We start from the raw sequence: 13,505 nt of genomic DNA on the forward strand, positions 1-13,505 counted from the left end.
AAGGGGTTTTGCCATGTTGGCCAGGCTGGTCTCGAACTCCTGACCTCAGGTGATCTGCCTGCCTTGGCTTCCCAAAGTGCTGGGATTAATGGCATCAGCCACTGTGCCCAGCCAGGAGAATTGCTGTGAACCCAGGAGACGGAGGTTGCAGTGAGCTGAGATCGTCCCACTGCACTCCAGCCTGGGCAATACAGTGACACTCTGTCTCAAAAAAAAAAAAAAAAAAGAAAGTTCTATCAGAGAGCAGTATTCTACAAGTTTAGTCACACCGATTCTCTTACTACATTTAATTAATTTGTTTTGGGGGACAGGATCTCATTCTGTTCCCCAGGCTGGAGTGCAGTGGTGAGATCACAGTTCACTGCAGCCTCAACCTTCTGGCCTCAGGCAATCCTCCCACCTCAGCCTCCCCAGTAGCTGGGACTACAGGCATGCACCGCCACACCTGGCTAATTTTTGTATTTTTTGTAGAGACGGGGTTGCGCCATGTTGCCTAGACTGGTCTCAAACTCTTGGGCTCAAGTGATCTGCCTGCCTTGAGCTCCCAAAGTGCTGGGATTACAGGTATGAGCCACGGCGCCTGGCTGGACTCTTCAATAACTAAAAGATGGGCCACCCTCAGCTGTTACTGGTCTCGGGTTAGACCTTTTTGCATTCACGCTATAGGAGAATGAGCTGGGAGTCTGATTTGAATTGTGATCTTCTCTGCTGCTGTGTGACTCGGGTTCAGGTGCTTAACCTTTCTGACCGCTAGAGATCGGCCCTCAGGGTATTCAGAAGGGTGCCCTGCTTCTTGTGGAATGGTAGAGAAGAGAGTGGAAAATAGAACATAAAATACCAAACTGACTGGTGCCCTGAAGATGCGGTTCCTTGGAACCTGGCCCTGGACTGTCTCAGGGAGAAGGTGTCTCCCATCTGCAGAACACAGTGTCAGGCAAGGGTGTTCTGCTCTCTCTCCCGGGCCTGAGGTTTGGTGGGTTTTTTTTTTTTTTTTTTTGCACTTTCTCATCTCTCAGTGGAGGAGAGGCTGGACAAGAGAGCCCAGAAGGTTCTTTGCAGCTGGCTTCTGCTCTCTGGGACCCCATATGCTGTGCTTGGGTTTGCCACCACCCAGCCGCGCAGGGCAGTTCGGGCAGGCTGCCCACGAGGGCCTGTCCCTGTGCCTCGGTGAGCCCTGTCTGCGGGCATCAGCTTTCAGGAGAATGCCTAGCCCCGTCCCAGAGCCGTGTGTCTGGCTCTCCGTGTTTGGTATCCTGTCTCCAAACAATGCGTATTAGAAACCAACTTTGATCTTTCAGAGATTGCCAGTGTACTTTACAATGAATGTGCTTAAGAAGGCACCAGCACTGCAAACAGCCGAGCAGGAACCTCTAATCCCTAGTGCCCGGACCCCCGGCTCCCTCAGCCACTGAGGAGCATTGCAGCAAAGGCAAGGGAAGATGCCCTCCGGGCAGGCAGGCCAAGAGGGGCTCCAGGCCACGTGGGTCTCCCAAGTAGGCATGGGGTAAGGGCCGCATCCCCCAACCATTGAGAGCTGGGAGGGCTGGCTGGCTGCTTGGACCTTGGCTGTCACCTCTTTCAAAAGCTCTGTCCAGACAGGCTTTGTGGTGCTGGCCCCCTCGTCCGTTCTGCCCCCTCTGGATGAGGACATGGCCCCTTGTTTGCTGGAGCAGGGACCTGTGGTCTGTGATCCATGACAAAGCCCACAGGCGGTGATTGGAGCATCGGGGCAGTGGTTGGCACAAGAAACTGCCAAGCCCCAGGCCCTGCTCCATACCCTTCTGTCTCCTACTCCCCCTCAATTATTTTTCTTGGATGTTGTGAATTAAATCTTCCAGTAACCGCAGGAGACATCTTCGGGTAAGGCCTGCTCACATCTTCGTGCGCCGATAGAAGTTGTTAAATGAATAATGTTGACTTACACTGGGGACCCAATTCTCTCTGAATATAATTCCCCTTCGAGTTACCCGGCGCTTCCTGAGAAACCATAAAAATAATAAACATGTCTCGATATCAGAGGTTGGTGACGCTGCTTCAGATTCTTGCGGAGAGAGGCGGGGGAGAAGAAATAAATTACAATTAATTTTTAAAAGAGGATCACGCCACAGGTCAGATGACGAGATGAGCTGGTGTCATGGGGTGGTTCTCCAGGGGTGAGCCCCAAGCACCCCCTCAGAGCCGGGACAGGGGCTACCTGTGGACAATACTGATTCCTGGGCTCCACCCTAGACCTGCCCCCAATCTGGAATGTGGGTGAGGGAGGTGGGGGTGGTAACATGGGACCAGCTGGTTCTTGTGCAAAGTGAAGTTTGGGGATCATGAGTCAATAGAAGTGCGGTGTGTCTTGGGATCTGGCTTCCCGGCCGTGTGCTGCCCAGGCCACCTGTGATCACAAGCCCTTTGCATCTCACCTCTGTGGCCTTCTCTGGACCTGAAGAATTGCCAGAAACAGGCTGAGGCAGTTGAAAGAGATGGAAGAGACATGCGCAGGCCCCACCCTCTCCTTTCTCTTTCTCCTTCTCTCCCTCTTAAGATCTCTGAACCTGGCTGGGCACGGGGATGTGCGTATGTCTCTCCAGCTACTTGAGAGGCTGAGGCAGGAGGATTGCTTGAGCCCAGGAGTTAGAGGCTGCAGTGAACTATGATCGTTCCACTGCCAGCCTGGCCAACAGAGACTTGTCACCTGGAAGACAGATGAGGCTGTCACCCCAGTCGTGGGCGAGGCTCTGAGACTCTTCCTCTCTAAAATGGGAGGGCGGCAGCTGTCCTTCCTGTGACCAGGACCTGGCAAGGTCCCTCCTGTGTGAGCCCCCTGAAGCCGTGCCTGGCTACCCTTCTGGGTGTCTGTGGCCTCCGAGGGCGGCTGCGGGTACTCTCTACGCATGTGCAGCTAGAGAGCCATGGGGTCCTTCCTCTTCCAAGCCCGCCCCGTCCACGTGGCTTCTTTGAGCTGAGCCTACTTTTAAGGTGCCACCTTGGGTTATTAACGGCAACACTCACAGATGGGGTCAGAGCAGTGTGGGGACTTTCCCAAGGTCGCGAAGCAATTTGCTGGCTGAGCCAGGAGTAGAACTCCTGAGCTAGGCTGTGACCACCCTGTGCTCAAATGGCCAGGCAGGGGGTCTGTGCAGGGAGCGGAGCTGGGGGGAGGGGGCTGGGCCTCCTCGATGCCTCTGTGTGGGCCAAGGGGAGGGGCTGGGAAGATGTCACCCGGGCCTGATGGGGAAGGCCAGGCTGACGGCTGTCTCGAGGACCACTGTCTTTCATGGGAGAGGAGAGTGAACTCTGGGTGAGAGGCTGGTGTTGAGAGGCGGTGGCTGGCTGTGGCTAGGAAGGTTCTGGTGTGTATGTCTGTGTGCTTCTAAGATCATTTGGGAGCCTTGTTAAAAACAAAACACACACACACACACACACACACACACCCCAGAAACCCGGCATTGGTTTTCCTGGTGGCTCTTTGCAAAACACTCCAGCTACGAAGAGGGGAGGGGCTGGTGTAGCAGCACAGATGTAGGGACTCTGAGGGTTGATGAAATAAACCCATCCTTGTCAACTGGGGAAAGGCACTCAGCAATCCAGGACAAGACGGCATGGTGCATATCCTGCAGGAGGTTCCCACATCCTTTTTTGGCTGGGTTTATTTTGGGGACAGGAGGGCTGTTTGGCGCTGATGAGGGTTTGTGTCCTCCTAGGGGCTTCTTGATTTCATTTAGCTCAGTTTCCTCTCCAATGGCTCAGCTCAGTGAGCGCCTGGAAGAAAGCGAGAATGCCAAAGCAACCCTTGGGTGGGAGGAGGGAAGGTCGGTTTTCACCAGTGGGGGTTAGAGCTGCCATCCAGGAGGACTCCCTGGAGGAGGCAGAATTTTAAGCCAGGGCTTGAAGGAAGAGGTCAGGATTTGAATAGAGGAGATGGGGCTGTGCTGGGGGAGGATACAGCAGGCCCAGGGAAGGGCGGTGGGGCTGGGCGAGTCTAGAGAGACCGTGAGACGCTTCCAGATGCCCCTAGTGCAGTCCTGAGGGCCAGGAGGGAGTCTCGGAGGGGAAACAGGCCTGTGGGAGCCCCAGAGGCAGGCTGAGGGAGAGGGGCCCACCAGGAAGACGAGAAAGGTGCAGTCTGAGGGGTGGGAAGGGAGCAGCCCCAGGAGAGGGGGCACCTGGGGTGGGGCAGCCATGGGTGTCTGCCAGGCCCACGGCAGCCAGGGAACGTGGGATTGCAGGGGCCAGGCTGGTGGGGAGGAGGCCTTTCAGGACCAGAGCTCGAAGACACAGGCCAGAGGAAGGCCAGGCGGGAAGAGGCTCTGTGGGAAGAGGCAGAGCAGGTAGGAATCAAGGTGGGGATGACCTGGGGACCCACCGCCTCCACGCTCACCTTCAGCGCGGGGCCGGCAGGCAGCTGGCTAAAAATCTCAACACCAGGAACTTCTCGCGGTGAAAACAACTCTGTCCCTCTAACCTTTCCTTTTTGATTATTTTAATTTGTGAGACCAAATTATAAAGACATAAACACAACAAGAGCCAGAGCAGAGGGATCCTTGCAGCCGTCCTGAGCTAGGGAGCGGAGGCCCAGGCCTTGACCCCGCGTCCCCAGGGCCCGTCTATCCTGCGGTGGGCGAGGGTGGGGCTGCCCTGGACACCAGGGTCTCCTCTGTCTGCGTGCATCGCTTGTCGAGCCTGCGAGTGATAAAGGCAACTGCGACTCGATTGTCCGAGTGACAGTTGTGATTTTAATGACAGGCAGTAGGTTATTAATCAAGACATTTGTCAGGAGCATTGGGAGGCGGCATGGAGGGAAAGGGAGAAGACGGGCCTGGGGGAAGAGACAGTGCAGTTCTAGAAGAATCTCCTCCCTGGTTCAGATCCCAGCCCCACCGTCCAGGGAATTTGACCTCTCATAGGTTCACGGCAAGGATGAAGGCAGAAGGTCAGGCACACAGTAGGCACAAACGCTGATTCTGAGCAACCAGGGCTGCTGCCAGGGCCAGGTTAGCAGCACACAGCACCCAGGGGGCTTGCTTGGAGGCCGAGGCGGGGGCCAGGCAGGGAGGAGGCCGAGCGGGAGCAGCCTGTGGACCGATTCACAGGCCTGCGTGTCCCCAGCCAGTGCTATCTGATACGGAAAAGAACTTCGAAGGCTTTTAACATATGGTAGAAAATCAGGGAGCAAGGACCCAGAAATAAAAGTTTCTAAGGATCCCTGGGAGGCTTCTTGGGGGCTAATGGAGACCCCTGGACCCTGGCCAGCCTGGGGTTCTAGACCCGCTCCTGGTCTGGTGTGAGCACGCTCCCCTGACCTTGCAGGAGCCCTGCCTGACCCACATCTGTCCTGGGCCTAGGATGACCTGCTGCTCCAGAACCCGCCCTCCTGGGTGCTCTCTGGGCATGTAGCCCATCTCTGGATGGTGGCCTTGGTGGGGGTCTGGGTGTGGCTGTTTTCTGAGCCAGTGGACGGACCGGGAAGCCAGAGGACAGCCCCTCGCCCTGCCTGAGGACAGCCAGTTAATCTTTAGGAAGGAGGACAGTTCCTCCCAGGCTTTTGAGTGAATCACCCAGATTTCTGGTCCACTGGTATCCAGGCTCAGCAGGTGGAAGTGTACTCACTGCTGCCATAGACGTGCCCGGTTACAGAGACTGCCCTTGCCCTCCCCCACAGGGGCCCGCACACTGGCCTCAGGTCAGGGGTCTGGGACTGGGGGGCTCCACAGCCAGCTGGTGACCTTGGCAGGCCTTGCTTCCCTGTGCCCCTGCCTGGGCTGCCATCCCATCCCCTCCAGGCCTGCCAGGGTCACAGCTGGCCGCTTTCCAGACGAGTGGCCAGGTGGCAGGAGCTGCCTTGCAGCCCTGTTTGGAGACAGGTGTGTGCATTTCAGTGTCTCAACCTCCAGCTGCTCAGAGCTGATGGGGCGACAATGCCCGCCTTTCCCCCCGCATGGGAGAATTGGGGGTGAGGACAAAAATAGGTCTGCAGCTTTGGGGGAGCTCAGCTGGGGGAGGGGACCTTGTGAACCCCCCCATCTCAGAGCTTGAGTCCACAGAGAGGGCACCGTGTCCGTGGAAGGGTGTGGGAGACCCAGTGGGGAAAGTTCCCTGGAAGCAAAATGTGCTGGGTCATGACTGGCTTTGCTCGTGGCTGCTCGGCCCCCAGTGCCCAAGGGTCATCCGCACAGCCCAGAAGGGAATTTCCAGGGGATGCTTCTCTTAAGGCCACGTCTGCTTGGGGCTTCTCTGGAAACTGCAGGCCCTGCCCTGCACCTGACCTCTCCCAGGGACAGGCACAGGCCTGCAGATTGGATTTTGTTTTGTTTTGTTTTGAGACAGGGTCTCACTCTGTCGCCCAGGCTGTGGTGCAGTGGTGCGATCGTGGCTCACTGCAGCCTCAACCTCCCAGACTGAAGCCAGTCCCCCCACCTCAGCCTCCTGAGTAATCGTGACCACAGACAGGTACCACCATGCCTGGGTAATTTTTTATTTTTTCTATTTTTTGTAGAGATGGAGTCTCACTACATTGCCTGGGCTGGTCTCGAACTCCAGAGCTCCAGCGATCCTCCCTCGTTGGCCTCCCAAAATGCTGAGACTCCAGGTGTGAGCCACTGAGCCCGGCCCAGATCGGATTGTTTTTAGTTGAGGTGAAATTCGTGTAACATACAATTAGCCATTTTAAAGGGTACAGTTCAGTGGCATTTAGTGCATTCATAATATGCAGCCCTTGTCTCTGTCCTGGTCCAAATCATTTTCTTTTTTTCTTTTTAATTATAAAGAAAAGCAGTGTAATTGGTTCATGGTTCTGCAGGCCTTGCAGGAAGCATGGTGCTTACATCTCCTCAGCTTCTGGGGAGGCCCCAGGAAACTTACAATCCTGGGGGAAGGCAAAGGGGGAGCCAGCACATCACATGGCAAAGGCAGGGGCAAGAGAGGGACAAAAAGGACCACCCCAAAAGGAAGCTCAGATCCATTAGCAGCCACTGCCCTCTCCCCTCCCCTAGCCCTAAGCAACTACTCATCTGGTTTTTGTCTCTGGATTTGCCTGTTGGGGCATTTCAAACAAATGGGATCCTCCTTGTATGTCCGGCTTCTTTCATTCAGCCTCTGTCTTCAGGGTTCATCTGTGTTGTAGCATGGATTAGCACCTCAGTCCTTTTTATGGCTGAGTCATAGTCCACTCACTGTATGGATAAACCGTGTTTTCTTCATCTATCCATCATCTGATGGACATGTAGGTTTTCACTTTTTGGCTATGTGCTGATAGGAACATCTGTACAAGGTTTTGAGTGGACCTGAAGGTATGTTTCAAGCCTCGCTGTGTATCAGGATCCATTCCTTTCTATGGCTGAATAATATTCCCATGTATGCAGAGACCACATTTTGTTTATCTGTTCCCCCGTTGATGGTCCTCTGGGCTGATTTGATAATTTTTAAAGATGCACCTTCTGAGGCAGGAGGATCCTTGAGACCAGGAGGTCGAGGCTGCAGTGAGCTGTGATCACACTACTGCACTCCAGCCTGGGCAACAAAGTGAGATTCTGTCAAAAAAAAAAAAAAAAAAAAAAGCCACATCTTTGAGAGGGAAAGCCAGACAGGGTGCTATCAGTATCTTTATGTGTGTGTGTGTGTGTGTGTGTGTATTTATTTATTTATATTTATTTGTTTTTGAGATGGAGTCTCACTCTGTTGCCCAGGCCGGAGTGTAGTGGCATGATCTCGGGTCAATGCAAGCTCCATCTCCTGGGTTCACGCCATTCTCCTGCCTCAGCCTTCCTAGTAGCTGGGACTACAGGCGTCTGCCAGCACACGCGGCTAATTTTTTGTATTTTTAGTAGTGACCGGGTTTCACCGTGTTAGCCAGGATGATGTCGATCTCTTGACCTCGTGATCCGCCTGCCTCGGCCTCCCAAAGTGCTAGGATTGCAGGTGTGAGCCACCGCGCCCGGCCTGCTGTCAGTATCTTCATACTTACAAAAGCCAGGGACTTGGGTGGCTGGCCAGGCCCCACCCGCTGTCCTGCTCCCCTTGCCTAGAGACCAGCCAGGGGCCGGCAGGGGCTGGGCTCACACAAGTTGCTGGTGTGATTCTTGGAGTGTGTGTGACATTCCAAGGCCTCTCCTAATGTTGGGAGGAGAAAGGAGTTCCGCTGCTCTCACTCCAGGCCCAGTGTCCCAGGGCAGAAGTGGTCTAAGTGACCGACCTCCCTGCCCGTCTGGTCTGGCGCCGAGAAGTGCTTCCTCGTAAAACTTTATTTGTATGTGCTGCCGCCCTTCCACTTCCTCCGCACAGCAAATCTGAGGGAATGTTTCTGAGCTCGAGCTGCGTCCCAGGCACTGGGCATGGCTCTCTCTATTGTCTTGTCTGGTCCTCACCGAAGTGGGGGCAGGGGACACCTTCCTTGCAGGGCAGCAGCTAAGGAAACGGGTGTGCAGTGGGTGGACATTTGCCCAGTCAGGCAGCTTGACTCCCACGTCCATCCTCTCCCTGCACCCTCCGGGGGGTGGCCACCGGCTGTGCTCTCCAAAGCCACATGTTAACGTTTGCTGTCTGGGTGGTCACTGAATGGGGTTAACACGTCTGGCCCCAGGGTGTTTTTAGAGGTAAGTGGTAGAGAGGGTGCTGCCCTGCCCATAGGGAGGGAGCCAGACAAACTGAAGACCGCTTTGTAGGTGATCAGAAGCCTCAGACAGCAGGCTGGGCTCATTGGCGGCCCAGGAGCTGAGACTGCCTCACTTGGACTGGAGGTAGTTTCCTGATGGGAAGAAAAGTTGCAAGGAGGAGACCCTGCTCCCCTCTGACTGCTGCCAGCGAACTGGACCTGTTTCTGCTGTGGTTTGTGTTCCGTTGACATCGTTGAAAGCTACCCATGTGCCCATCGGGCTTGGCCGCCAGCCCCTGCCCTCCTCCTCACCTCCACCACAGAAGTTTCAGCTCCTGCCCTTGAAGTCTGCCGTGGCACAGCCACTCCAGCAGGCCTGCCAGGTAGACGGGGTTCTCAGCGCGCTGCAATTTTATAAAAGCCTGCTAAAATCAGACCACTCCGGAACACACGCTCTCCAGGCTTTACATCACCAATGTTGACAGTAGGAAGATTTGGCCAGGTTTCTCTCAAATATGAAAAATGGGAACTAGGCATGCGAGGAAAGGAAAACCTGGCATCCCCACCCCAGACAGCAGGAGTGCTGGGAAGGCACGGCGGACTTCTCCGAGCCCCACAACCTCATCCGTGTAGTGTAGTGATGCCCGCCCGCAGGGCCCTGAATGCGGACCTGGTCAGGTGCCCTCACACAGCCGCACTGTCTGGATGTGCAGGGGACGGGGCGGAGGGCTTCAGGTCACTGGAGGAGGCTCCTGGCAGAACATCTCCTTGCCAGGAATGAGCTACTTTGCCACTGAGTCGGCCCGTCACTGGGTCCTGGAGCTTCTGGGTGACCCGGTAGAGGGACAGGTTGTGGAGAGCAGTTGGGTGCAGGACCCAGCCTGGATGCCCTGGGATCCCCATGGCTCGCCTGTGGCAGCCCAAGTGGACGCAAGCTCTTCCCAGGATTTCAGACACCAGGGACGCTTACACTTGGCCAGGGCTGTCTGGCTAGCAGGGGCCAACTTGCCTCCCAGACAGTAACAGGGCAAGGGGTATGTGTCGGGGGAGCTCACTGGTGGCAGAGGGTCCAAAACTCCCAGGATCCTCTGTCCCCATCAAGGGTCCGAGCACTGCTTCCCCAGCCCCCTTCCCCTGCCTCGGCCTGGCCTCGCCATATAAAGTTTAAAGGTTTTAAATGCAAATATTTCTCTTTTATAGATGCCAGCTGTCTCCAGAGAGTGCGTTTCCTTGCTGTTCAACTTTATTGTCCAATTAGCTTCCCATATCTGAATACCGGAGAGCCTGGGGTGGGGGGGACAAGAGGGAGGAGGGGGGCTGCAGGGGGAGGGGGAGGGGAGCTGCAGGAGGGAAGAGGAGGGGGCAGGAGGGAGGAGGAGAGCCATGGCTCCTGGGCCAGCTCTGGAGCTGGAAGGTGCCCTCTGGGACCTGTATCTGGGTTGGGGTCAGGGAGTCCAGGTCATAGGGTGAGCACCTCTCCAGAGGTGAGGTCACGCATTTCAGGTTTCCCCAGTCCAGTAGGAGAGGCAGGAGCCGGGGGTGGTTGGTGGCAGGGGCATTCTTTTCCCATTTAGAAAAATAAAGCCAGCAGCCCCGACGCACACGGCTTCCTTTTACTCCCTCTCCCGCCTGCTTTCCAGCCGCGGTGGCGGCGTCCCCATTCACCAGGGCTCGGCGGCGCTCACAAAGCGAGGCAATTAGAATTGAAAATCTATGCAAAACAGCTGTTAACTGATTGTAAAGGAGTGCAGCTGTGTGCGGGGTGCGGATTGGAACCAGGCGCTGAGAGGGCAGGAAGTGTGGGGCAGCCCGGGGTTAAGAGGAAAACTCCTCAAAGGGAGTTAGCCAGGCCTTAACCCTTTCCTGTTCCCCTGGAGGTGACCTGGGCTACTGAGGGCCACCTGAACTGCTGGGGTGGGGCTCCCCTAGCATCCCTGGAGAATCTGGTTCCTCCCCAAGAGGGGCAGGCAGGGAGAGGCGGGCCCTGCTTTTTCCTCTCTCCCTTCAGCCTTTATCCATTCAGCAGATTTGGGTTAAATCTTAAATCCTGCCCAGGGGTTGGGGACTGTGTCCCTGCTAGGAGACAGGGGCCCCTCTTCCCTTGAGGCCCCCACTGCCGCTCTGGAGCAGGGAGTCTGGGACTCCAGCAGACATGCTGTGGCCCGGCCTACAGGGTGGCTGGTGGAGGATGCTGCTTCTCAGGCCCTGCTTGGAGACCTTGGCTGAGTAAGGGGAGGGGCCTGGGGATCTGCATTCCTCCCCCCACCCATGATTTAAGACCCGCTGCACTGTGTGGTCGCTATCTAAGAGGGGGACGCAGCCTGGAGAGATGAATTCCAGAGGCAGGGATGGGAAAAGCCTTCTTGCAAGAGATAAGATGTAAGCCGGGCTTTGAAGAATGGGGAGCATTTCTGGGCCAGTGATAGCAGGGCAGGAAACAGAGGAGGGTGGAATCTAAGTGGTGGGAGCTTGCACCTTCACCGATGCCTAGGGCAGGGCTGAGGGCAGATGGGGTAGCTGGGCAGCCTTCTACCCCTCAGCCCTTCGTGCCCTGTGGATTTAGTGCCCTCTTTGGACTTAGCCCCCCGCCCCCTGCCCCTGCAGCAGGGCTGGTAGCCTTGGGGAGGGTGGGCTGTGCGTGCAGGGCAGCTGGGTGAATCCCAGGGATCTCAGCTCTAGGCAGCAAACGGCCCCCTCCCCCGGCCCCCAACCAAAATGGTTTTCAGGCACTGGACAGCTGCCCAGGGGTAAGCACGTAGACCTGAAACCGCTTGAGAACTGTCGTCCCCCTGCAGGTGTATCTTTCTTCATAATCAGAGTGACCATGGCAGGTGGTTACCGAGAAATGCTGCCAGGTGTAAGAGCCACGTCTGGATGAGACTCGTGCTGGAATGTGTGTGCCCAAGGCAGGCCAATTAACCTTCTCAGGTCTCCCCACTCGGGCTGTGTAATGGAGGTCACTGCCTGCCTTGCAAGGCCAGGAGGGCTTCCAGTGACATGCGCTGAGCAGCGCGGCTCTTGTTAGGTGCTTGGTGAATGGCAGAAGTGATCTTTACCTCCTGGCCCATGGACATCCAGGTCCCTGATACTTATTTGCGGATCCAGGCGCTGAACAAGGTGTCCAGGCAACATAATGAAGGTGACATGCAGTTCTTACGTGGTAGGAGCAACTGGCCAGGGTGGAGAATGACCCTGGGTTAGGCTGTGTGCTGTCTTGCTGAGCCCTAGAAGCAGCAGAACCAGAAAGAACGTGTCCAGGATCCATCCTCCACCAGGGCTGGGCCCTGTGCTAAGACCTAGTGGGGTTGTGACAGTCATGGGTGGTGCCCACACCCCTGAGCACCTGACATGGCCCAGGCTGATGCTTAGGCAGTGGTCGTGGTGGTCTGTGCTGTCATCCTGCCCCCTTGCCTTCCAAATTTCCTTGCTGCCTTGAAGTATTCCTTCTGTCAGTGTCTGTCCTCTGCTGTCTGTCCCTTGCCGCCCCTGACTTTAAAAAACAAAAAACAGAAAAGGACAGGGTCTTGCTTTGTGGTTCAGGCTGGAGTGCAGTGGCACAATCATAGCTCAGCCTCAGACTCCTGGGCCCAAATGATCCTTCTGCCTCAGCCCCCCGAGTAGCTGGGACCACAAGCTTGTGCCATCACATCCAGCTAACCTTGACCTCTCCGAGGCGCTTGCTGAAGGCTTACTGGAATTTTCAGTTTTGTTTCTGGAAAAGCAAGTGTGAAACAGCCCAGGGTTTAGTATGTTTGTGGATTGAAAAACCACCCACCCTCTGTGGTTCAAGGCATCCCTTTCTTTCTGGTGGATCCTTCTAGACCTCACGCCTCCAGACACCCCTCTTAGTTCCTGAGCTCAGGGAGTAGATTTAAGGTGTCTCATGTTCATCTGAAATGGAAAGCTTTTTTTTTTTTTTTTCTTTGAAACAGGGTCTCACTCTGTCGCCCAGGCTGGAGTGCAGTGGCACAATCTCAGCTACTGCAACCTCTGCCTCCTGGGCTCAAGTGATCCTCCTACCTCAGTTTCCCAAGTAGATGGGACTACAGGCACACGCCACCATGCAGAGCTATTTTTTTTTAAAATAGAGACAGGGTTTTGCCATGTTGTCCAGGCTGGTCTTGAACTCATCTCAAGCAATATGCCTAACTTGGCTCCCCAAAGTGCTGGGATTACAGGCGTGAGCTACCATGCCCTTGGGAAAGCTTTTAAGATTTAAATATCTTTCCTGCGCAGGTCTGATAGGTCCCAGGACTTGTGGAGGTAGGGCTGGAGTTTGCACCTAGGTGTCACTGAAGCAGGTACCTGAGCCAGGTGAGGGGCTGGGAGCCTGCCTTCCGCTCTTGGAGGCACAGTTTAGTTTGGCAGGGGACTCAGGGTGTGAGCAAACGCGCACCAGCCACCAGCATCCTGTTGCCTTGGCACAAAGGACAGTCCGTGATAAGGAGCAGCGCGTGCAGCGTCCCCAGGGCAGGACTCCTGCTCTGGGAGATGCCCCGTGGGCCCGGCCCTGGCACCTACCTAGCTCCTTGCAGGCAAATGGGAGTGGAGGATGGGGAGGAGGTCCACGGAAGGAGAGCTGTGCCCAGGAAGGGCTCGCACTATCTGGGGGCGCGGGGCTGTGGGCAGGGCGCTGCTTAGGAAGAGAGAGGAGGAGGAGCAGGCCTGGAGGGAAATGGAGGGAGGCCAGCCTTAGCCCCAGTGCTGGGAAATTAGGAGTCAAGCGACAAACCTCGTTAGCGAGGAGCGAGCCGGCTGCAGGAGAGCAATTCCCACCCTTAAACTCGGAGGCCGTGCTCCGGATTACTAATTTCCGGGGGCCGGGCGCACTGACAGTGAGTGTCATCCATCTCCCCCGTGCCAGCCCGCCTGGTGGCCGCCAGCGTTTCCCGGCCAGGACTCACAGAGCGGCTCGCTGCTGCCCCCC

General features: G+C 56.1%; 1 protein-coding gene across 1 annotated transcript in view; it reads left to right on the forward strand.

Moving 5' to 3' along the window:
* Positions 1-13,505, forward strand: part of GSE1 (Gse1 coiled-coil protein) — a 297,677-nt gene that overhangs the window by 219,801 nt on the left and 64,371 nt on the right. The gene's annotated exons all lie outside the window — the stretch shown is intronic.

The sequence above is a fragment of the Theropithecus gelada genome, chromosome 20 (genome assembly GCF_003255815.1).
Source record: "Theropithecus gelada isolate Dixy chromosome 20, Tgel_1.0, whole genome shotgun sequence".
In the NCBI taxonomy this organism is placed as follows: domain Eukaryota; kingdom Metazoa; phylum Chordata; class Mammalia; order Primates; family Cercopithecidae; genus Theropithecus; species Theropithecus gelada.